The sequence below is a fragment of the Canis lupus genome, chromosome 19, assembly GCF_003254725.2.
Source record: "Canis lupus dingo isolate Sandy chromosome 19, ASM325472v2, whole genome shotgun sequence".
NCBI classification, from domain to species: Eukaryota; Metazoa; Chordata; class Mammalia; order Carnivora; family Canidae; genus Canis; species Canis lupus.
In genome coordinates, this window is record NC_064261.1 from 49,172,821 (window position 1) to 49,196,805 (window position 23,985).

The following is a 23,985-nucleotide window of genomic DNA, read 5'->3' on the forward strand; positions in this document are numbered from 1 at the left end:
ATGATTATTATGTTTAAGAGAATAGAGAATAAATTTGGAAAATACTAGTGAAGGCAAGGAGGTTCCAGTAAAATATTGGAACACATACAAACAAATATTCCATAACTGAAAAATAAGATATCTGGAATTTAGAACTCAACGGATGGGTTGGACAACAGACTGAAAGCAGAAAACCAGAGGACTTAAAAACTGAAAAAAAGCTTAGTACAAAATAAACTAAAGTAGAAAAAGAAAAAGACAAAAAAAGAAGAGATAACAGAGCATGTAAGTCATGTAAAATGTTTAAAAATTCTAATACACCTGTAATAAGAGTCATGGAGAAAAAAGAGAAAGAGAACACGGAATAATATTTGCAGAGATAATGACAGTGGATTTCCAAATCTGTTGAAAGATGTCAACTAAGATTCATGAAAATCTGCAGAATCTAAGAAGCATAAATACCAAGAAAACTACACCAAGAAAATTGCAAGAAAATCTTGCAAAGAGCTAAAGGAAAAATGGATACATTATGTTTTGTTAGAAGAAGACTGAGAAATGACTAATGAACAGAAATTATAAAAGACAAAACAATGGAATGGCATCTAATTTATTATTTTTTAAAGATTTATCTATTTATTTTATAGAGAAAGAGCAGAGGAGAGGCAGAGAGAGAGGGAGAGGAACAGAATCTCAAGCAGACTTTCTGTTGAATGTAGAGCCCTACACAAAGTTTAATTTCATGACTCTGAGATCATGACTTGAGCCAAAACCAAGAACTGGACAATTAACTGAGTGAGCCACTCAGGTGCCCCAGTTATATATTTTGTATGTGTGTGTGTGTGTGTGTGTGTGTGTGTACATGTATGTGTGACTTAAATATTAAACAGAATAATTATTTTAAGTAAATATCTGGGATTTTTAAAACTATACACATGCATTCAATATGCTTACAAGATATAGGGAGAAAGAAAGTTTGAAAGTGAAAGGATGAAGAGCATACCAATACTAATCAAAGGGAATTTGGTGTGGCTATAGTCGTAGCAGACACCTGGGTCAAAACTATTCATAAAATTTTTAAAAACAGTATTTCACCATAAAGGGTCAATCCAATATGTATCAATCCTAAATTTGTATGTACCCAATAGCATAGAGTCAAAAAATATAAAACAAAAATTTAGAACACTAAAATGGGAATAAATGAATCTGCAATAATGAAAGAATTTGACATTTTCTTTCAGGTATAAAACTCCAAAAATATTAAAACAATATACCAGATGTGGACACATTATTCACTTGATGTTCAACCAATAACACTCACATTCACTGACAAAATATCTCAAAATTAACTTCAATGTTTGGGAATAAAATAAATATAATAAAGAGGCTAACTTCATTTTTCAGGTTAACCTGCTGAGAGATTTCCAAACCTGCCACTCCTACTTTATTTTCTGCCACACATTTGGGCAAGCTTATAGAAAGTCCAGGTGTTCTCTCTTTTGGCTCTGATGGAGAGTTCAAATCACCCAAGAATGTCTGTGTAAGGAAGTCCTCACTCTGGCCCCATCCACAAACAAATATAAAATTTTAAAATATCACTGTCCCAGCTCTCTCTCAAGCCCTTTTCAGGCCTGTTTGGGACCAGTTCTGCTTTCCCTGGAATGGCTCATTATGTGAGTAAAGAACCTTTTTATAACCTCTTGGTATATGTATAGCATCATCAGTCGCAGCATTCAGATCAAATATTGGATGGGGTGTCCATCTGCTTCCATCGGATACTATCACCACTTCTATTAAACGTTGCAGTGGAAGTCTTAGCTAGTGGACACACATATACACACAGATGCACACACAGACACATAAATAAAAAGGAGAAAATAAAAAAAAATGTAACAATTGTAAATGAAAAATTAAAAACTTGTAATTTAGGGCCAAAATGCTTTTCTACCTATGAAGTTTAAAAGAATATACAGAAAAATTTTAGAATAAGTCTGTGATTTTCACAAGGTTGCTGTATACATGATCAATAAATAAAAATAAATCACACCTCTATATACCAAAAGCAAATGGACAGTGAAGTTCTCTAAAAATATGTTACATTAGAATAAAAAACATAAAAAAAAAGAAAACCATCATATCCTATCATAGTTTATGTTCTATCCCTGTACACTAAACACTACAAAATATTGAGTTTTTTTTAGCCATTTAAATGGAGTTTATATAATGATGGTAGATCAGAATAAAGACTCAATATGTTAAAATTGTCCCTTTTTAACAAAATTAATCTATTGTTTCAACCCAATTTTCCTCAAAATATAAATATTTTTGTAGAAATTGACAAGCTGAGTCTAATATTGATATGAAAATACAAAAGGCCAAGAATAGAAGGCAATGTTATAGAAGATTAATAAAGCTAGAGACTTTCACTACTAGCAATCAAGCCTTAATATAAAACTTTAGTAACTAATATTAATTAAGATAGCAGGGTCTTGGCAAAAGGACAAAACTTTGGCCAATAGAACAGATTGAGAAGCCCAGAAACTGATGAATATATCCAATCACATTATTTACAACAAAAGTGATGCACAGTTTCATGTAGAAGAGGTGGTGTTTTATCAGTAAATGGAGCTAAGTTATTCAGTTATCATATGGAAAAATTAATAAATTTAGATCCTTCCTTATAGTAAATAGCATACAAATATTCCATATGGATTGCTTTTTTAATGGAAATGTAGAGCAATTAATTTTTAATCAGAAAACATAAAAGAACATCATTATGACTTTAAAGCAAGCAAAGAATTTTTATCAGAATCCAAAATTCCTAACCACAAAATAAAATAGTAGTTAATTAGAATATAATAATTTCTATTAATCAAAAGTGTTAGTGAATGAAAGGCAATACATAGATTTGGGGACTGTACATGCAAAACAACATCTTACAATGTTTTATGTTGTGCATAGAATATACAAAATACTAATAGTTTATAAGAAAAAGAAAGCCCATCTTTTTACAACATGGGCTACTAACTTAAACACTTAAAAGAAATATTCCCATATCCAGTAAAAGTAAGAAAACATGTTCAATTTCATTAATTAGTGTTTAAATAAAAATAAAACCACATAATGCACTACTACCTTCCCATCGGAACGACTAAAAATAAAGAGAAAGAAAATATCAAGTGTTAACAAGAATGTGAGCCAACTCAAAATTCTGATAAACTACTAGTGGAAACACAAATTAGTAGAATTTGTATGTGTCATCTATTTCTGCTAACCATATATACTGCATTACCTAGAGTATTAGTCCCCTTGGGCAGCCATAACAAAATACCATGTTGTGGTGCCCTAAACAATAGAAATTTACTTTCTCATAGTTCTAGAGACTGAAGTCCAGGATCAAGGTGCCAGTAGGGTTGGTGTCTGGTAAGAATTCTGTTGGGTTGCAGACAGCTGCCTTCTTATCGCATGCTCACATCTGTGGATTTTCCTCACTGTGTGCAACATAGAAAGAAAGAAAGGGAGGGAGAGAGAGCTCTCTATTGTCTCTTTAAGGATATCAATCCTAATGGATCAAGTCTCCATCCTTTCTTTAGAGTCCCCATCTGCATACTCAGCCAGCCACGCTGGAAGTTAGGGCTTTAGTATATGAATTTGGGGGGGACACATTCAGTCCATAACATTCTTCACCTGCCCCCGAAATTCATATCCATTTCACATGCAAAATACATTCATAACATCCTAAGAGCCCCCATATTGTTGAGTCAATCCAGCATCAATTCTGAAGTCCACAGTCTCCTCTAAGTACCATCTAAATCAGATATGGGTGAGACATGAAGTCCAATTTTTCCAAAGCCAAATTACACTCTAGCTGTGATTTGTCATGTTAGACAAATTATGTGCTTCTGAGATACCATGGTGGAGCAGGTGGAGCATAGACACCCTCATTCTATCAGGGAGAAATTGGAAGGAAGTAAAGGGTGATGGATCTCAAGCAAGTCCAAAATCTAGCAAAGCAATTGGCATTAGATTTAAGGTTCTTGAATCATCATCCCCTTTGGTTTGTTGCCTCCACCCTCCAGACCCACCGGGGAAATGGCCCCACCCCTGTGGCCTTAAATGGAGGTGGAGCCCCTGCGGCTCCATGAATATGATGGATTTCACTCCTGTTTGCAGACTATGTTATATAAAAAAAGGGGAAGGGACTTTCCATACATCAGTAAGGCTTCTAATCAGTTTAAGTTAATAGAAAGTGAGAATATTAACTTAATCAGATGAGCTCTTTAAAGAAGATCTAATGTTCAGAATCAGGAAGAAGTCAGAGATATTCCAGATACACTCTCCTGTTGGCCTTAATGAAGCAAACAGCCACATTTTGGAGAGAGTCATATGGCAGCAAACAGTAGGCACCTTCTCAGAGCTGAGGGGCTTCAGTCCTGTAAGTGCAAGCAATTAAATCCTGGCAACAAGTGAGGTTGGAAGAGGATGCCAAGCCTCAGATGAGACTGTAGCCCTAAACAAAAGCTTAATTTCATCTTAGTAAGAATCTGAGCAGAGGACCCAGTTCACCAATGGCAGGAATCTTGACCTTGTAAACTGTTCCAACATACAAAACTGTAATTTGTGTTCCCTTTAGCACCTAAAGTTGTGATCATTTGTTACACGGCAATAGAAAACTAATACATATGACTTCCCATATATATTATTAATAAAGAGATCAAGTCTATTCTAAGATGCACACATATCTTCTCAAAACCTAACAGTACACGTACAAAGAACATTCAAGAAACCCATGTAAGCAGACATGCCACACAGGAGATTTAATAAATTATTGTTTTGTTCAACTAACCCTAAAGAGCAAGTGGGTGGACTACAAGTGTTGCTAAGGCTTTCCAATATGCCTAATACAATCTCTTAATATACACATTACAATGAATGTTCATTCAAATAGGAGAACTTAGGAGCTCACTCCAGTGTACTGAAAAGGTATCTATGAGCATAGTGATGAGAGTGCATAGTTTATCAGCACATTATGGTCCTAGTGGATTCCCTAAAACCTCTGTGGCAGTGCCAAAAAAAAAAAAGTAAATTCTATTTTTTTGAAAACTTGAGTTCCCTAATTTTGTCACTGCACCTCTCTAGAAATCATTCATCATACAGTGTTTTTGTGGTGATTAAGAAGTCTTCCTCAATGTGATTAAAAAAATAGATAAATGGCAAAATTCCTTTGAAATGGATCTGGTTCCTGTTATTACTTAAATGACTTAAAAATTCACATTTCCAATATGAAGTGTAATAATGTCTTGTTGTGTAATGTTCAAGTATTTTGTTTAAAGAAATAGGAAACAAATTATGTTCTTGTGGTACAAGGTATAAAGAGCTGAGTGGCAAGAGACAGAATATTAGCATATCCAAGAAAATCTGAATAGTTTGTATAGAAATTATCAAGTCCTAATACAAACTTTGAAAAATCAAGATGGATAAGTACCACGATTTTGGAGACTTTGAGGAGAGTCAAATGCCATTTAGGGTTCAAGATTTCTTTTTTTTTTTAAGAATTCTTTTTTTAAAATATTTTATTTATTTATTCATGAGAGAGACACATACACAGAGAGAAAGAGGCAGAGGGAGAAGCAGGCTCTATGCAGGGAGCCCGACGTGGGACTTGATTCCAGGACTCTGGGATCACACCCTGGGCTGAAGGTGGCACTAAAGCACCAAGCCACCTGAGCTGCCCTAAGATTTCTTTAAAGAATGAGAAACACTACTGTGAAGATTGACTTTAAACTTTTTTCCAAGACAGATCAGATGAATGAACCAAGGCTAAGCTGTGTCCGATTCCACTCTTACTCTAGTTCTGAAATGTGAGCTCATCAGGATTACTTCTCTGGGTTCTAATAATGGGATTTCTTCCCTGGTGTCTAAGTGTTAGGTCATAGGAGGGGACTTTTGATCCAAAGTGTGATGTGTGAACTGGCAGCACCTGGGAGCATGTATAAATACTAAATCTCAGGCCTTGCTTCAAGCTTACTGAATCAAAATATGCATTTCCAACATCCCCAGGTGCTCTCTATGCACTCTAAAGCAGAGATCTCTGTAAACGAGAATCATCAGGAACTTAACAAAACCAGACTAAAACCAAAATGTAAACAAATGACAACCAACAGCAAGATAAACAATGGATAAACTAACTAATGTTCCAAATCACCCTAGAAGAATTAATTAAACTACAATTTAATGGGGTTGGGGATAAGTCCCAGCCATCAAGATATTTTAAAGTTCGGCCAGGCAATTCTGATAGGCAGAAGTATTTTGAGTCCCTGTTCATGACTGCTAGGTATAAAACTTAGCTACATTTTCCTCTTAGAAAAATTGATTTTTGCACCTGAATCACAGTCCAAGATTGGAATCCCCTTACTCTATAGACAGCACAGACACCAAATTTGTCGGCCTGAACTTTAAATACCAAATTCCCTAAGACTTTCCTTTGCTCTACTTTTCTTGTCCATCAGGACCCATTATCTTGTATCCTTGAAATTACTGTTGTCCTGAAATATAATCATATTATTTCCAGACACTGCTTATGCCATAGACTTTCTCTCAGAATTTGTAAATAACAGAAAAGAAGAACTCCAGGCTCAGGCCCTTCCCAGGCCCCTCTCATTCCCATCTTTCAGTAACTAGCATTTATTCCAGGGGCTGGTCAATGATCATTTACTTTGTACTCTTCCACTTCTGTGTTTTTTCTTTTGTTATATTGTTATGTTAAATTGCTGTGAATTGGTTATTTATTAATTGCATCACTGTTAATTACTTTACATGCCTTAATCATTTAATTAATCTTTACAATAAAAGTCCGTTCATTCCTGGTACTGGTTTAGAATTTAAGATCTAATCATGAAAACTGACAGTCCTTCCTTGATCATCAATGAATTAACTATTTTATACTATTTTTAAAATAATTTCTCTGCATAAATTTCATTCCTTTAGTCTTCTCCAAGTGCTCATTCTTCATAGACAAATTAAAAAAAAGTCATATGTTCCATAAATAAAATGTTTCTATTTCAAAATAACTTGACCAAGTGTGTGATGCACATGTTATTTGATAATGGAATAGATTTTTCTACCCAGGGATATCTGCTACGTATCACTAAAGTCCATTTAATCATTGATAGCTAAAAACTGTACAGTATCCTCCTGGTAAACTTGCTAAACTGTTCAATTCATATCATACCACCAATTTATCTAACCTCATCCCCTTCGAATAAATATAGATTAAATCCATTTATTCATAGAATAACCTTGTTTGGTGATGCCTGGGTGGCTCAGCAGATGAGCTTCTGCCTTTGGCTTAGGTCGTGATCCCTAGTCTGGGGATGGAGTCCACATGGGGCTCCCTGCATGGAGCCTGTCTCTGCCTCTCTTTCTGTGTCTCTCATGAATGAATAAATAAAATCTTTAAAAAAAAAAAAAGAATCTTGGTTGGACATTTCAACTCAATTCTATAAACATGTATGGAGTGCCTTTTGTGTTTCTGCACTAAATGAATTTCCATGTGGAAATCATTCGCAGACCTCCCTCTGCAACTCCCATTAACTAGAACAAAAATGAAGAGAATCCGGAACCAAGGATGGCCAGAGAAGAAACTGGATGAACTATACTGAAAATAGCCATAGGGATGATGCAAGAAATGTGTACAAGGCTGAGAAGGTGGGTTTTTTGGGATAAAGAAGAGAAACTAGAAAATTCAGACTGAGTCTGGCCAGGTGATAATACCTATACATATCTTACTTTAATGACAGACACTTTAAATGTTTCAGAAGTAGCTGCCCTGGGATACTGGATGATTGCATCGTGATTCTACATGAGTGGTCCATCTGTGAGGAGCTATAATAACAACAACAACAATATCCCATCAAGTCAGATGTTAGGGCTGACTTAGAAACTAGGAAAAAAAAAAAAAAAGAACCTACATAAGGAATGAGGCAGTGTCTTTTACATACAAGAAGCCGCAAAGACAAGCATTGATCATATAGAGTCAACAAGACTGCCTTTTTAGAGTCTTCCAATTTAGGAAGAAAGACCCCTAAACAAAATATCCAGTGACTTGAGATAATATAACAAAACTCTACTGTGTGGAAAGTAAACACCAATGTTGGTCATTATCTCTACCAAAATAATAAGGTGTAGACTGGGGATTAAAACCAAACCCAACTACTGATCTTTTCCCTATAAGACTCTAAAGCCTATGGCTTATGGTGTTATTGGTAGAAGACTGAGAAATCCAAATGATCCAAATTTTAATTTTTTTTTTTTTTTTTTTTTTTTTATTTATGATAGTCACAGAGAGAGAGAGAGAGAGAGGCAGAGACACAGGCAGAGGGAGAAGCAGGCTCCATGCGCCGGGAGCCCGATGTGGGATTTGATCCCGGGTCTCCAGGATCACGCCCTGGGCCAAAGGCAGGCGCTAAACCACTGCACCACCCAGGGATCCCCAAATGATCCAAATTTTAATGTTGGTATTTGTCAATCTATTATACTTTGAAAGAGAGACTCTGGTTTATATTGACTGATAAATCCAACACTTACTAGTTGTGTGTACATGACCCAAGTTTCTTGTCTGTGCCTGTCTCCTCATCTTTAAAATAGATATATCTGAGGGTGCCTGGTGGCTCAGCAGGGAGTCTGCTTGTCCCTCTCCTTTGACTTCTCCTCTGCTTGCTCTCTCCTCTCTCTCAAATAAATAAATAAATAAATAAATAAATAAATAAATAAAATCTTTAAAAATAAATAAAATAAGATATATCTGTAAAATAACCACTTGAGATTTCCTTAAGGTTAAATAAATTAACATATTCAAAGAACTTAGAATTAGGCCTGGCATACAATAAGAACAATAAAAATATTGATATTATCATTATTACTATCAAGTAAAATAATAAATTATGTATGAAAATTACTGTAGTACTTCTTTACTCCTTCCTATAAACCCCTCAATTTTGGTATATTTTGAAAATTATTTTCCTCTTAATATTGAAAACTAGTAAGGCTCCTGACTAACATTAATATAGCATTTCTCTAAGCAAATCATATCACTATGACATAGCAATATTTATACTGAAATTAAATTACAATAAAAATTTCATAATTTTACATGCCAGATAGTCAAGCACAGGACTGGTATGATTATGCACAAGTACCTGAGATGGAAACTTGCCTGAATTAAGACATGCTCAGAAATTAAGCATAAGAAATAAAACCAACATAAAGAAAGAAATGCTTTAGAGAGTTTTAGAGTTTCTTATTTCAAAGGCTTGGGCTCAACAATACATAATGCACACTGGTGGTGGTAGTTTTTGGCATAACAGAAAAAAGACAAAAAATTCTCATAATTTATCCATGCAGATGCTGCCCTTTCTGACACCTTAAAAGCCTCTGACAATTTTTTCTAATGTACATTCTTGAGTAATGTTGCAATAGTACAATTTTAATCTTTAGATTTGAAGACCAATATTTTATTCTAGTTTTCTTTGTGTCAAGTTCAGTATGGTAGATGAGCTAACCTCATTATAAACCACAGTATCAAAAGGTGAAAATTGAAAGAAGGCTGCTTTGCAAAATGCATGAGCTACTAAAATGCCAAAGATGAATCGTATGGACAATTCATAATGCAAGAGAATCTTAACATTAGCTGAAACTGTTTTGAAGAAAACATGAAAAGGGAAGGAACACATCCCCTGGTTGAGAAAGCAGTTACATTTCAATACAGTAATAAGTATGTTTATCAGTGTGGATGAGAGTTGAGTGACACAGTGATTGCATGAAAATTGAAAGGATGAGCCCTCTTCTTTGGGGCTTTACTTAAACATTCTCTCCTGTGTCTTAAACTGTGGAATTAAGAAACCATAGGCCATATCTCTCTTTTCCCTATTACTTGGCCCTGTTACACATCCAAATTAATGTAGGTAATGCCTAGCTGTTTTCCTGAACATCTCACTGAGAAATACCTTTATTATCCTTTTATACCCTTACCAAGAAAAGGGGGAAATGAAAAAAAAAAGTTTAAAATATTCATGCAGCCCACAGCCTTTCCTAAGTGATCCCTTCAAAATTCAGCATCTTGTAATTAATCAATCTATTTCTCATTGCTGTTACATGTTTGCTGGGTGTGTCAGATATGGCTCTTCTGTGCTTCTCTTGTCTTCACCACAGAATCTGGGCTGAAGTGGGGCAGTTGGATTCTGGGTCATACTACTCTGACAACAAAGGTAAAAGAGAATGGCTGACCTACTTCATGGCTCATAAATGTCTGCTCAGATCTGGTATGGATATTTTAGCCCTTATCCCACTGGCAAAATTAAATCACATGGCTATGCCTCACCTCAGTGGGTTATAGAAGTAAATGCCTCTCAGAAAGATTCACCTTCATTCACTTGGCAATAGGAAGGTATGCAGAATCCTCTTACTGAAGGAACATGAATAAATGGTAACAATAAATGCAGCCTGTTATATCTCATCCTTATAGTCACATATTCTCTTGCTTTCCATCTGCACACAAAATAAACACATTCTTTCCCAAAGAAGGCATCTCAAAAAGTCTCAACCAATCATAACATTAGACTCAAGTCTAGGGCCTTTTGCTTGTCTCTACATCATGATGAGTGTGGCTACTGTTGATCCAAAGATTGGTGGACTGCAAAAACAAGTTATCTGCACCCTACAACACCAAGCATTCAGTAGTGGAACAGGGACGTGTTAATCTCAATAAAGCCTGCATCAGAAAAGAAGAATGGAAGGCACAAAATAATTGGTCCACAGTAAACTTGAAATTATTTCTGGAAGATACCTGGAGTGCTCATTGACTTTGGAGATAAAGAATCTTCCAGAATTAGTCTTCATCCTACTTTATGTTTGTATCACCAGGTTCTCTTGGTTATGGCTCTTTCCCAAATGGATCTTTCATTTTCCTTGGACACATCTAAAGAAAGTGTTAAACTGCACACCCTCTTTGGGGAACTAATTAGTGTTAGCAGATGCATCTTGTCCATAAATGGGAGCTCAATGTCATTTTAACTGTCACATTTCATTTTGTTTTATTTTGTTTGTTTTGCTATTCTTTGTTTTTGTTTTTGTTTTTTTGGTCTTTGTTTTTATTTTATTTTATTTTATTTTTGGTCTAGTCTAGGAGTTATTTGGCAGTCTAGACCTCTCAAATATTCATCTGTATGATTTTAACAAGCTCCATGTTCCAATACACACGTCTTTACTTCTTTTTTTTTTTTTTCTTGAAATGCATCTTCCTCTCTCTAGACTTAATTGTCAATATTTTAAGACTATCGGGTTTCAGCAGAAAAACAATACTGCTTGTTTTGTTAGTTTTTCCTGTAAGCCATTTTGTCCAAATACAAAAAACAAAAACAAACAAACAAAAAAAAATTCTGAGAGCAAATTTAATCTTGTCATGGAGTTTATCTAAGGCAAGTCAGTAGTCTCCATGATTCCTTCTTTGCCCTAGGCCAAGCTTCAATAAGTCCTTGTTATTCAAAGCATTTGTCAATTTTATTTTTAGTGGTTGAAGAAAACAAACAGTTGTATCTTTCAATCCCGCAATTTCAGAAATTTCTAGATCCACATGTTTCTTCCATTATTTTTAAACTTTTATTTTCTAAGTTCATGTCTTTTCTTTTTCATACTTCTTTAATGTCGCCAAAAGCAAGGAAGTCCCAACAGTCACATTTTGCTTCCCAACTTCATCTAAAACTACTGGCTTCTTAAGTACATTATCATCTTTTAAAGTTATTGCAAGAGGCATATTTTTCAAATATATCACCATTAGATAAAGTTTCTTCATTTTTTTTCCTGTCTTTCCTGAGGGTTCCCACACCTACTCTATAGCCCTGAAGTCAATGCCATACATTTTGGGATTTTTGCTATGACTGCATCCTATTTATAGGTATCAATGTTTTATCAGTTATCTTTTCCCATGAAAAGACATGTTGTGATAACGATTACAACATCAACATGTATGTTGTGATAACAATTAAACAAACCGTATATGGTTCACAATGTAAAGATTTATTTCTTGCCACCATTGCATTGAAGTTGGAAATAATCTCTAATTGACTTCCCTTTTTCACCTAGGATAAAAGGAGCAATGTGAAGGAACAGTCACCATCTAGGATATGTCATCCTAATGGCAGAAAGAAAATGAAATGACCCATCTAATAGTTCTTAGACCTTCTTCTCAGGCATGATGGCTGTCAGTTCTGATCGCATTGACTGGCTCAAGAGCCACATGACCAAGGTCCCAAAATGGGCTGAAGTCCTATGTGCCTGTTTGCCCACAGATAAGCAAATATTTTCAAATAACAATATAATCTACCATAATGCATGGTTTCAAAAATAGTATTAACACTAAATTCAAAGATTCTAGGCAAGGCGTGTGTCTGTGTGTACGTGGGTGTGTGGGCGTGTAAGTGGGTATGCATTCACCTATTAATGTAATAAATAGGTATTTGCCCTTTTAAGAATATAACAATCAGGGGATCCCTGGGTGGCTCAGCAGTTTAGCGCCACCTTCGGCCCAGGCATGATCCTGGAGTCCCGGGATCAAGTCCCACATTAGGCTCCCTGCATGTAGCCTGCTTCTCCCTCTGCCTGTGTCTCTGCCTCTGTGTGTGTGTGTGTCTCTCATGAATAAATAAATAAAATCTTAAAAAAAAAGAATATAACAAGTTGAAATCTTAATATGTCCTTATATTTATGATGAAAGATGAATAAATAATGAGAAATCAAGCAAAAAACTAGTGCTAGCTGATACTCTTGAAAGAAGGTTTTCAAACAATGATTGTATTACTTGTAATAGATTACGTTTTACTGTTACCTCCCACTATGATAGTGAAATTGCAGACAAACTGTGACTCTCAAAACAAATAAAAATAGAAGCATCCAGAATTAATACAAACACCCACCTTTGGTGACAAAGTGTGTCTGAATCTATTTGTGGGATTTATGAATTAAATGGTTCATAGGAGAAGATCAAGAAATTATCAGGCACCTTTTTATAGATAATCTTATAAAATTGAAAATGGTTAAGAGGTAAAAAAAAAAAAAAAAAAAAAAAAGCATACATTGTGTCCCTCAAACAGATGTGCCATAGAAATAGAGCATTCAGATCTGGATTAAATGAATCTTGTCCCAAGTAAAGGAACTACAGATTTCTCTCCTCCCCACACCAGCTGACTCAGACACTAACAATGTTAGCAGCTAATGGAAAAGGTGACTTAGAAGCTTGATTCTGGGGGAACACCTGTGGGGCTTATTCTACCCTTGATAACCACTACTAAATACAGTCTTCCCGTATTAAACACAAACTGAATGTAGAACCCAACAAAAGAGCACACTCAATTATATCAAATTAGCATCTGAGTGTATGTAATCACAGAGTTTAGACCAGAGTTATTAAGCTGTCCTTTGTAGCACAGCGACAACGGTTGAAAATGATCCCATAGTATAATATAAGGGATTTTGTGAATGCACAGTGGCATCCTTTATGTTTGGATGCTGACACTGGAGTTTTACAGAATATTTCCACACATGCAGGACTAAGAAAAAGAGCAGGCTTCGTCTTTGCCAAAGTACTTTCTAATCATTTTAAATTTTGCCATCTGACAAGATTTGTATTTTTATGGCAATCCTAGATTTAGCATAAGAGCAGGGGTATGATCAACAGAGATAAAGTTCACACTATCTGGATCTTCCAAGACAATAACAACAACCACAACAACTCTAAAGATCCTGATATTAAAATATTCACAGCCTCCAGCAATTCTCCCCAAATGCCTATACATATATATATATATATATGTATAGGCATTTGGGGAGGCCAAGGCTGTAGATAGAGAAAGCATGGGACCCAGAAGCTTGACTTGCTGCTGCAACCAACATCTTCAAATGAACATTGCGACATTTATTACATGATGGGATGCACTCTTCTGATGTCTCTCATCATTTTCAACTGTGCAAGGGCCAATTCTAAACCCATTCCTAGATAAAAGTACATGGTGGTTTCTCTTTCTGCACCTTTGAGGGGACAAAGGACAGTCATGGCCGCAGACTGGGAAACCTAACTGACGTCTTGATAGGATCACACTACGTTGCTCTCTCCTTTGTAGGTTAGCCTTTACAATACTGCAAGTCCTTTGAGAGCAGAAGCCATTCACCAGACACTGCTGCGAAGTCGGCAAGGCTCTGAACCAGACACCCTCGCTTTGAATCCTAGCTCTGCCATTTACTAGCTATGACTTTTCCAGTTTCCTCATCCATAGAATAGATACCATCATTGGGCTAGATGGCTTTTGTCTACCATCCTCCCTATGCCTTTCTTCATTCTATCCTCTGAGGTTGGCCTTACAGACACTTTCATGAGCTCGTTTCCTGCTCAGGCTTCTGGTGGTTTCCTCTGTTGGGCTTTGGAGATTGGGTGGCAGAAGGAAATGCTTTGCAGGGTCACAAGGGCTGTTGCATTTTAGCCCCTGTGAGGTGTTAACCGCCAGGATAGCCCTTTCTCTGTCTTCAAGGGTGACAAACAACCTTGCCTCTTGCTCTTTAAAGTCTAGGTGGAGCAGAGCCACCCATACCCCTTACTAAATTCATGTTACCCACTATCCTAAGTGGATTACCTAAACTCTGCCTTAATCTCTTTATTAGTTAATTAAATAATCTTAATTCACATGTACCATTTGTTTCCTGTGAAGATGCTAACTTAGAGTGCAGTACATTCCTCCTTAGAATTTTTTTAGATGCTAAGTATTTATGGATATGTTTTCATCCTTAAAACCTGAGACAGCTATTATCACAAGTAGCCCAAAGCTTTTTACTAATCCAGGAGTTGAGACTGTGGCCAATAAATATAAGGTCATCTTTCTGACTAATGATTTGGTGATTCTTACCATAAAAAGTTCATGTTATTTATAAGACAAAAACAAAACAAAACAAAAAACCTAAGACAGTTGTTGATACATAGTTTACATTTAATACATTTTAATGAATTGATTAATTCTTCAATAGAACCAAAGTTGGCCTTCCACCCAGGGTGGATCCTAGAGACCCAGGATCGAGTCCCACGTCGGGCTCCCTGCATGGACCCTGCTTCTCCCTCTGCCTGTGTCTCTGCGCCTCTCTTTCTCTCTCTCTAGGTCTCTCATGCATAGATAAATAAAATATTTTAAAAAATAGAACCAAAGTTAGAAAAAAAGTTTGTTTCCAGAAATACTAGTATGGGATACATGCCACATATATTCTTAAAAGTATACTTTTCTTATTAAATAATCATCTGCAGGTAGTCAATGTATGTGCTCCACATCAAGAAAATCAATTATGGATTCTTGGATAGATGATCCATAAAATTTGGGGCATTCTGTCCATTGTATTTAATAAATTAGTCCAGAATTACTTGTGGAAATTTTATTATAGAGAGTTCTGCCTTTATTCACATATCTTAACAAAATTAATTGAAAAGTGCCTATATCAGGATTGACAATTCAAATCCATATTGACAACTTGCGACTGAGTCCCATAAATGTTAAGATCTATGATATTTTGGACTACTTTTAACTCAAGAGTCAGAGAACTCTGTTATTTCCATATGTAATCTCAGTTTGGAAATCTCAATTTTGAAAAACCCACTACCTTTAGCTAATTATGTATTTGTTGCTATTCCATTATTTTCCTAAAAAGCCAGAGGCGTTACATGATTTCTTGCTTATCTCATGTAAAACCTAGTCTTTCAAAATTGAAGATAATACTCTAATTCATACTACATCTTATGCTCCTTTACCCATCAATGCAGTATTGATGTAGGATGGGCCAAGGTCTTGAGAGGGAGGGCTTCAGACCCCTTGAATAGAATTAAAGAACAAGTCATTTAGTGAAAGGGACAAATATTTATTAAGAATAGAACTAAAAAAGAGTTATTTCATAGGCAAAGTAGCAATCTTTCCTCCTAGATGGGAAAGAGGACCCCTCTTTGCCTCTAACAAGGTGTTTTATAAGTTTATTGTTGTTGTTGTTAATTAGCTAACTGTATAGGGAAGGTTTACTCTTTACCTTTGGGTTTATCATTCACACGGTAGGTAGTTTTTTATCATAGGATTGTGGGATTATCCACAGGGAGAAATTTTAAGAATGTCCAGCCTTTGTGGCTTTTACTGTCACAGGGAGTGGGTTCCTATGGTTTTCCATGAGTCTGATCTTGTGATTCTTTTTATGATCTGCTGACTTTTAGGTTAAGGGTCAGTCTAAACCTAAAATGGCTTTGCTGTGGTCAAACTGCCTCCTGGGTCTACCTTCCCTCCCACCTCAATATGAGTCAATTCTGTATAATTAAATCTCTTGGAGCTTTAATTGAATCTCTGAGACAAAATATCAACCATGGACAGTATAGGATTCACCATTTAATTTTACTCAATTTCCTTTCAATAAAGTCCTTACAATTAAAAGGCACAAGTACTGGGGCACCTGTGTGGCAACCAACACTTGATTTTGACTCAGATCATGATCTCAGGGTCAGGAGGTCAAGATTCTCTCTCTCTCTCTCTCTCTCTCTCTCTCTTCTCTCTTCCTTTGGTTCCTCCCTACCACTGCATGCATACCTGCACACTTTCTCTTTCTTTAAAAAAAAAAAAAAGACACAAATACTTGTTGAAAGCTGGATACTATGGTGAGAATACCCAGCTGAAGAGGAAACTATCTATCTATCTCTTTTAAATATTTTATTTATTTTATTTAGAGAGAAAAAGAGAGCACATGAGTCGGGGGAGAGACAGAGGGAGAGGGAGAGAAGCAGACTTCCCACTGAGCCCAGAGCCCAATGACTATGATGACTGTGAGGCTCATTCTCAGGACCCTGAGACCATGACCTGAGCTGAAATCAGAAGTCCAATGCTTAACTGACTGAGCCACCCAAGTGCACCAACAATCTCTCTTTTATAGGATTAAATGATATAATATAGAAGAATTGTATTTAGACTAATGTCTGTGATATGGCATATAGGCTAATAAAAATTAATTATCACAGCAAGTAATTTGTTTAGATTGAGAGAACAGTATGTGCGGGATATGGTAAAATTAAAGAGTCAATAGTTTTTTCAGAAAACATGAGGTGCTTTACTGGAAAGAAGAACAGCATAAGTAAAGGCACAGAATCTGAAAATGTGTAGTATTAGAGAAATGAAGCAAGATCCTGTTATCTATAAATATGTATAATGGGGAAGTGGCAAGAAGGTAGCACATTTGATAAGAGCTTTGAAAGGCGAGCCAAAGAATTCTTAATTTACTCTGTGGACCACAGGAAGTCGTTGAAGGTTTCTTGAGCAGGGAAGAAACAGAGAATGCATGGTTCTAGAAGATATCTGTAATGACTAAGAAGAAAATTTATTAGAAGCAGGAGAATGTATTACGAAAAGTAAACTCCTATAATAAATACATAGCATAAGTAGCTCAAACATGATAGAATTTTCTCTCTCTTTCAGATAACAGTGCAGGCAGGTATTCCTGGCAGGGCTTAGGAACCTGAAAGGCTCTGCCCCATTCATAGACACAAGCTACGGAAGCTCTCCCAGCTTCAACACATGATTTGCAATAACAGAATAATCATCACTTTCCATCTCCAGGGAAGGTAGTGGGAGCAAGAAAGAGTACACATAGAATTTTTTTTTTTTTTTATGAGAAGACATGGAAATGGCAGACGTCACATCCACGAATATCCCTTAGTCACATGACCAGATTTAACTGAACAGAAACTGGACATTGAGTTATCTGACTGAGTAGTTACACCTCAGGTACCACTCAATTACCATGAAAGAAACAGCGCAGCTCATCTTGGACAACTATCAGCCTGCACCACATACCAACAGCTCCACTCTTTAAGTCAAAGATTCCCATTAGAGAACAAAGTGAGCTCCCCTCCCTCCCCCACCCGGTCCTTGGGCATGTCTTGATTTTGCCTTTCCAATTGTTTTTTTTTTTTTCCAATTGTTTTGTTAATGAAACTATCAGCACTGTTTTCTGATCTCCCCAAACCTACTTTATCTTCCACCTTCCAACAAATCTCATGGTTAGAATAAAACTGTATTCCAAAAATCTAATTAAAGGTGGCAGGGAATTTTTGCAGTTAGATGCTCTGATTTCAATACTTACCAATATGGCAAATTTTTATCATTGCACAAATATAATAAATTTCTTTTTTTTTAAAGGTCCTGAGAAAGGAGCTTGCCTTTCTTTTTTTTTTTTAAATTTTTTATTTATTTATGATAGTCACAGAGAGAGAGAGAGAGAGGCAGAGACACAGGCAGAGGGAGAAGCAGGCTCCATGCACCGGGAGCCCGACGTGGGATTCGATCCTGGGTCTCCAGGATCGCGCCCTGGGCCAAAGGCAGGCACTAAACCACTGCGCCACCCAGGGATCCCTAATAAATTTCTTTATTGTCCCCAAATTATCCTCTATCCCCCATTAAAGGGTTATACATTGCATCCCCTTTTCCAGCCATCTATAGAAACTTCTCATGGGATGCTGCATGGATATGGCATAGACACCAGGTTTGCCATGTGATCTTCTCTGGCTAATGAAATGTGAGGAGATTTGACAGAATGATTTAAGAACCATATTGTTTCACAGCGATCTTTCAATCTGGAATCCAGAATGAATATAAGCCATTAGCCACATAAAATACATAACTGAAGACACGCAATATGGAAAAAAAATACATGTGTAAATCTGATGGTGATTTGTTACTTCCATGTAACCTAGCAAGAGCTGACCAACACATTCAGAACAGCTTTCACTCTATAGGGTGGTATCTGGATATTTATTTTCTCCTACATGAGTTTCTCCAAACTTAAGATCTCACTCTTTGCTGAATAGAATGAACATTTCATTGAAATAGTATAATATGATATGCGCTAAAGAGAAAGAATATAGCCAATTACAGGACAACATGAAAGATTTCTCAAAAGAAAAAAAAAAATTCCAACTACTCATTTTTAAAGCATAGAACTCATTCTTCATTATTCCTGTTTATTTTCTAATTCTACTTGCCTTAAACATTGGCAAAAATCTGAACTTACTCTACGCTTGCCATTTACAGCTCCTCGTGCGCTGGTTTAATTGTTTTATTTTTCTAATGACTTAGCATTGAAGCATCATGGTTATCTCGATTCACCGACTTTCTTCAGCTTTCATTATTTCTATCTCACTCTGTGTAATACAGATTTTACCATGTCCTTTTCCTTTGACACATTGAACAACTTAGTTTCACTGTTTCTTTTTATTTTTTATGATTTTACTTATTTATTTATGAGAGAGAGAGAGAGACAGAGAGAGAGAAAGAGAGAGAGAGAGGCAGAGACACAGATAGAGGAGAAGCAGGCTCCATGCAGGGAGCCAGATCCCGGGACTCCAGGATCACACCCTGGGCCGAAGGCAGGTGCCAAACCACTGAGCCACCCAGGAATCCATCCCCAGTTTCCCTGTTTCTTTCTGCCATAATCCAGTTCCTACATCTACTAGTCCATCTAGTTAAAAAGAATTTGAGCTCAATGAAAATGGTTATTATCTCAATCCTTGTAGTTTCTTCATCTTGTCTCTCATGAATATCCTAGCACTGGGTCTCCTTCCATTTTCCTTGCAGCAAATTAACAGACACAATAAAAATATTTATATAATGATTCTGCAATGGAAGATGGAGTCTCAGTCAACTTACTGCTATGAGGGGCTACTGCTTTTGAAAGAGGATAGGTATCACCTTCATCTATCTGAAAGCATTTTGAACATACCACAAAACACGTAAAATAATTAGTCACAACAGAATAATATAAGTAATATCTATGAATGAGAAGGCATTATTAAATAAATCAGTAGCAGACTTATTATTAAGATGGGGTATATCACACAAGCTTAGTATCTTATTGGAAGTCTTCTGCATTCAATTAATATAATTTTAAATGATCTTAAATTTTCATTTTACCAAATTCTGAGTGCTTTCTACTTGGCCATACTTTGCTGATATATAGCTCATTTCTTGTATGTACCAAAAAATAATAATACCTATACATTTTAAAAACTGTATTTCTATAATAGTTTGTATAAAACAAAAATCATAAGATTATACATACATATATAATTAGAATTCTGGAATAGTGCAGATGAGAATGTTAAAAGTGGCTATATTTGTGTTGTATAAAGTAGTTACTTTTTATTCTTATTTATATTTTTGTAAACAATTTTTACTAGTATACAAAATGTCTATTTCTGATTTTGTATTAATACAAATTTGGCTTGTCTAAGTTTATTTTTTTATTTATTTATTTTTTGGTTTGTCTAAGTTTATAATGTACTTGAGGAATATTCGCTCACTAATTATTTTATATAAATTTTGTGTTTTAAAACTATCACCCTACTCCATAAATGTTAAAACAGAGTATGGGAAGAAAATTGAACAATTAATCCAGAAATAAGCTTTCTTCCCCCTTAACGTGGCAAAATTGAGTTTTACCGAAATGATTATGCAAAGATAAAGGTTTAGTTCACAACTTCTAAAGCCGGACTTTAGAAAGAAGTCTTAATTGATAAAACTATTTTGCCCAAAATCTCTATGTTCAGTTCCAAACCAACATATTCATCACCAAATAAATTATCTTCTTTACAGAAACATTTTTTTTCTCATTAATATCCACTGATAATTGTAGGCCTTTGTCCCTCTCTTAGCTGAACCTTTTCATTGATTTTGTCACAGAACTACTCATAAAACTTCATCTTTTAGTTATATACATTTTTCCAACATCCAAGAAACCTAAAATTTTTTACTAATTATAATAATTATGTTAACAACATTGTTTTACCATGGTCTCATCTAAGAAACATCCTGTATTCAAATAAGCTTTAGTTTCCATCTGTTCTTCTATTCTGGACAAGCAAAATATTCCGGAAGGGTCAGTCTCCCTTCTTTGTGTATCATGTTATCTCCTCAAATTGCTAATTTAAAAGAATAAGAACAGTCCATCTGTAGGCATTATTGATACTCATTGGATAATAGTGAGCAAAGTTTTATTTACTCTTTGAAATGATACATACTTCCTTGAGAAACACACGCGCACGCACACACACACACACACACACAAAATCAAAAGAACATGTCTTCCCCAGAAAATCTTATCTGATAATAAACTTTCCTAATATTTTCCTGCTAAAGATTAATAAACTTCTCTTGAAACTTATATCTAATTTATGTGACTTTAAGGGTCATGCTTTAATAACAATGATGAAACACGATTATTACTTCCTAATGCTGAAATTACAGTTTTTACATTGTAAATTTTTCCTGCTATGCGCCCTGTGGCACTAACATCTTTATCACTCCATGTGTTTCTAGTTTTAAAACCTTTACCCCTGCTGTTTGAAAAATATTTCTCATTTTCGTCCCCTATGGAGTACAGAAATCCCTAAAGGCAAAGCCATTAGTGATTTCTCTGCCTTTCCCCAAACACGTATTATGATCACCAGTGCTGCTCCCACTGCCTCATTGGCTTTTGGTAAAGTATGCAAATGAGATGTTCAAAATACACACTTTTTGCAACTGTGCAAGTTCATACTGATTTATAAAATGGGCAGGCTATTAAAGTGACTGAAAATGTCAGCAAGATTTATGCATGGGTGACAAATTGTATTGGAAATGTTCATTTTTAACATGCTGCCCTAGGTTTTTTTTTTTTTTCTTTTTCTTTTTTTTTTAACAACCTAGATATTCCCTGTGATACATTTGTTTTAAGGCCATTTTTTCCTCCCCAAACATACTTTTGACAGTGACTTTTTGACTGGAAAAATAAACAATGCTACTTGACAATCATACAAATTGTATTTTATCACAGAAAGCAGTACTTGGAAGATATAATAAATTTCCTTTTGACACCCATTTTCCCCATGTACCATTAGTCCACTATGGTTAAATAGTTTCCTTTTTTAACAGATAACTTGAGTTGCACGCATAAATATTTCATCACTAAGATATAAAATTATGTAACTATCAAAACAATTACCCAGTCACCTCTGAGGAAAATACCTCATTTACATTAAAAATGCACAACGTAGGAAACAAAAGATAGGAGTGACAACTGACATCTATCTTCTGGAGTTTATGATTCCATCTTTGGAAAATTCCATGTTAAAAATGGTCTAAGCCATATTCATATGACTTTCCTCTGTTATTTGTGAATCTGCTCCAGAATGCTCCAGCTCTGTGATTCAAACAGGCAGCTGCAGCACTCTTACTCGTCCGACCAAGTGTGGTCTTTGAGCAGAGGTCTTGATATTTTATATCTCTGCATGGCAGCCATTCATTCACTAAAGGAAGCAAAAGAATAGGAAAAATCATACTGGAGCCAATGTACACAATATCATTTAAGAAATTAACTAGACCGTCCTGGCAGACCACAAGATGTATACACACAGCAGAAATGACACAAGTCTAAAATGCAGTGTATCACAATTAGAGAAGAAGGGATTATAGAAATCAAATGCAGTAAATGAAGAACCGCCTATGATTAATTTTACAAAGAACAGATCTTATCAGCAGTATTATGAAGTCTCTCTAGTTGGAAAAGTTTTGTGTTAGAATTCTAATTCTACTTTTTATATTCAGATCAGTTTGCACCAATACTATTATTGCAACTGATTTTCCTAATTAGTTCATTAAGTTGCATAACAATTGGCTTACAACTAACAACTCTTCTTGATGTTAAAATGGTGAAGATAAAATTGATTTAAAGCCCACTTCTGATCATTCATTCTTACACATTCGTATGTCCTGGTGTTTGATGAAGCTCTCCTTATATGACTGCCAGCCTCTCTGCCCTGTTTTCACTTAAGTGCCATGGATATGTTCTTGCTTATTAAAAAGAGTTAGCGTTATGCATTGTACTGAAAAAATCTAAACACTCTTAAAAGGCAAAAGAAGCAACAAAAACACATCTGCTTTTCATCAAGGGGTGCCATCTTATAGCTTATACGAAAATGAAAGTTTGAAGAGAAAGCAATAGGAGTTATGAATAAGCAAAGATTTGTATAGGTGAAAATGCAGCTAGAAAAGACTGGGAGAAATAGTTTTATTTGTTTTCGCTTGTTTGTTTTTTGCTGTTGTTTCTACCTAAAAACTTTAATCAATCACTTTAGTAAAATAAATGCCATGTGTAAGATATTTTTTGTTCACATACTTTCTGTTTAAAAGAAATAAATATTTTCTATTGACGTTGAAATAACCTCATAACAATGTTTTCCTCTAGATTTTTAGCTCTGCTTCCATAACTGGTGGGCTCATCAGTCTCCTCACAACAGTAAGAATTTGCCTTCAAGTTATCATCAAGAAGCAGGCTTTCCTGACTGACAGTCATTCCCGTAGAAACATCTTTACCCCAGAGGATACAAGTGGAAACATCAAAGAAGAAGAACAGAGAGTACATTTAAGAACATCTGGTATAACATCAAGGAAATCTGTCTACAAGACAAGCAAAGTCCATCTCCTTTCCTGGCCTCTGCATTGAGATGCATCAGAGAAGTCATTTACTACAAGTGGTTGAATCAGGAATTTAACTCATAAAGCCTAGGGTTAAGAGTTTAAAAAAAAAACATACTTGCATATATAGGTAATATACACATGTATGTAAGTAGAATGACATAGATATAATGTTTAATAAAATACTGCTTTGAAATCTCATTTGATTTTGTCATCATCCTTAAAGATTAAATAAAATTAAATTAAAACACCATAATACAAGTTGAGTATCAGTGGGGCCTTTTTTTGCATTCAGCGTCCAGTGCCTACCATTACATGATGGAACTTTATTTTGCATGCAGATGGCTAAATACATCATCTATATAGTTGGAAATTGTTACTATTTTCTTCACCATGTTGACTTTACCCACCAGACGGCCCCTGTTGATTTATTTCCCTAGTAATAACT

General features: G+C 35.5%; 1 long non-coding RNA gene across 1 annotated transcript in view; it reads left to right on the forward strand.

Moving 5' to 3' along the window:
- The window catches only part of LOC112649310 (uncharacterized), a 34,009-nt gene extending 10,280 nt beyond the window's left edge, over positions 1–23,729 (forward strand). The window contains exon 5 of the long non-coding RNA XR_003129538.2: positions 23,308–23,729. This is a non-coding gene — a long non-coding RNA (uncharacterized LOC112649310). The remainder of the gene's footprint in view (positions 1–23,307) is intronic.
- The last annotated feature ends 256 nt before the right edge of the window (positions 23,730–23,985 follow it).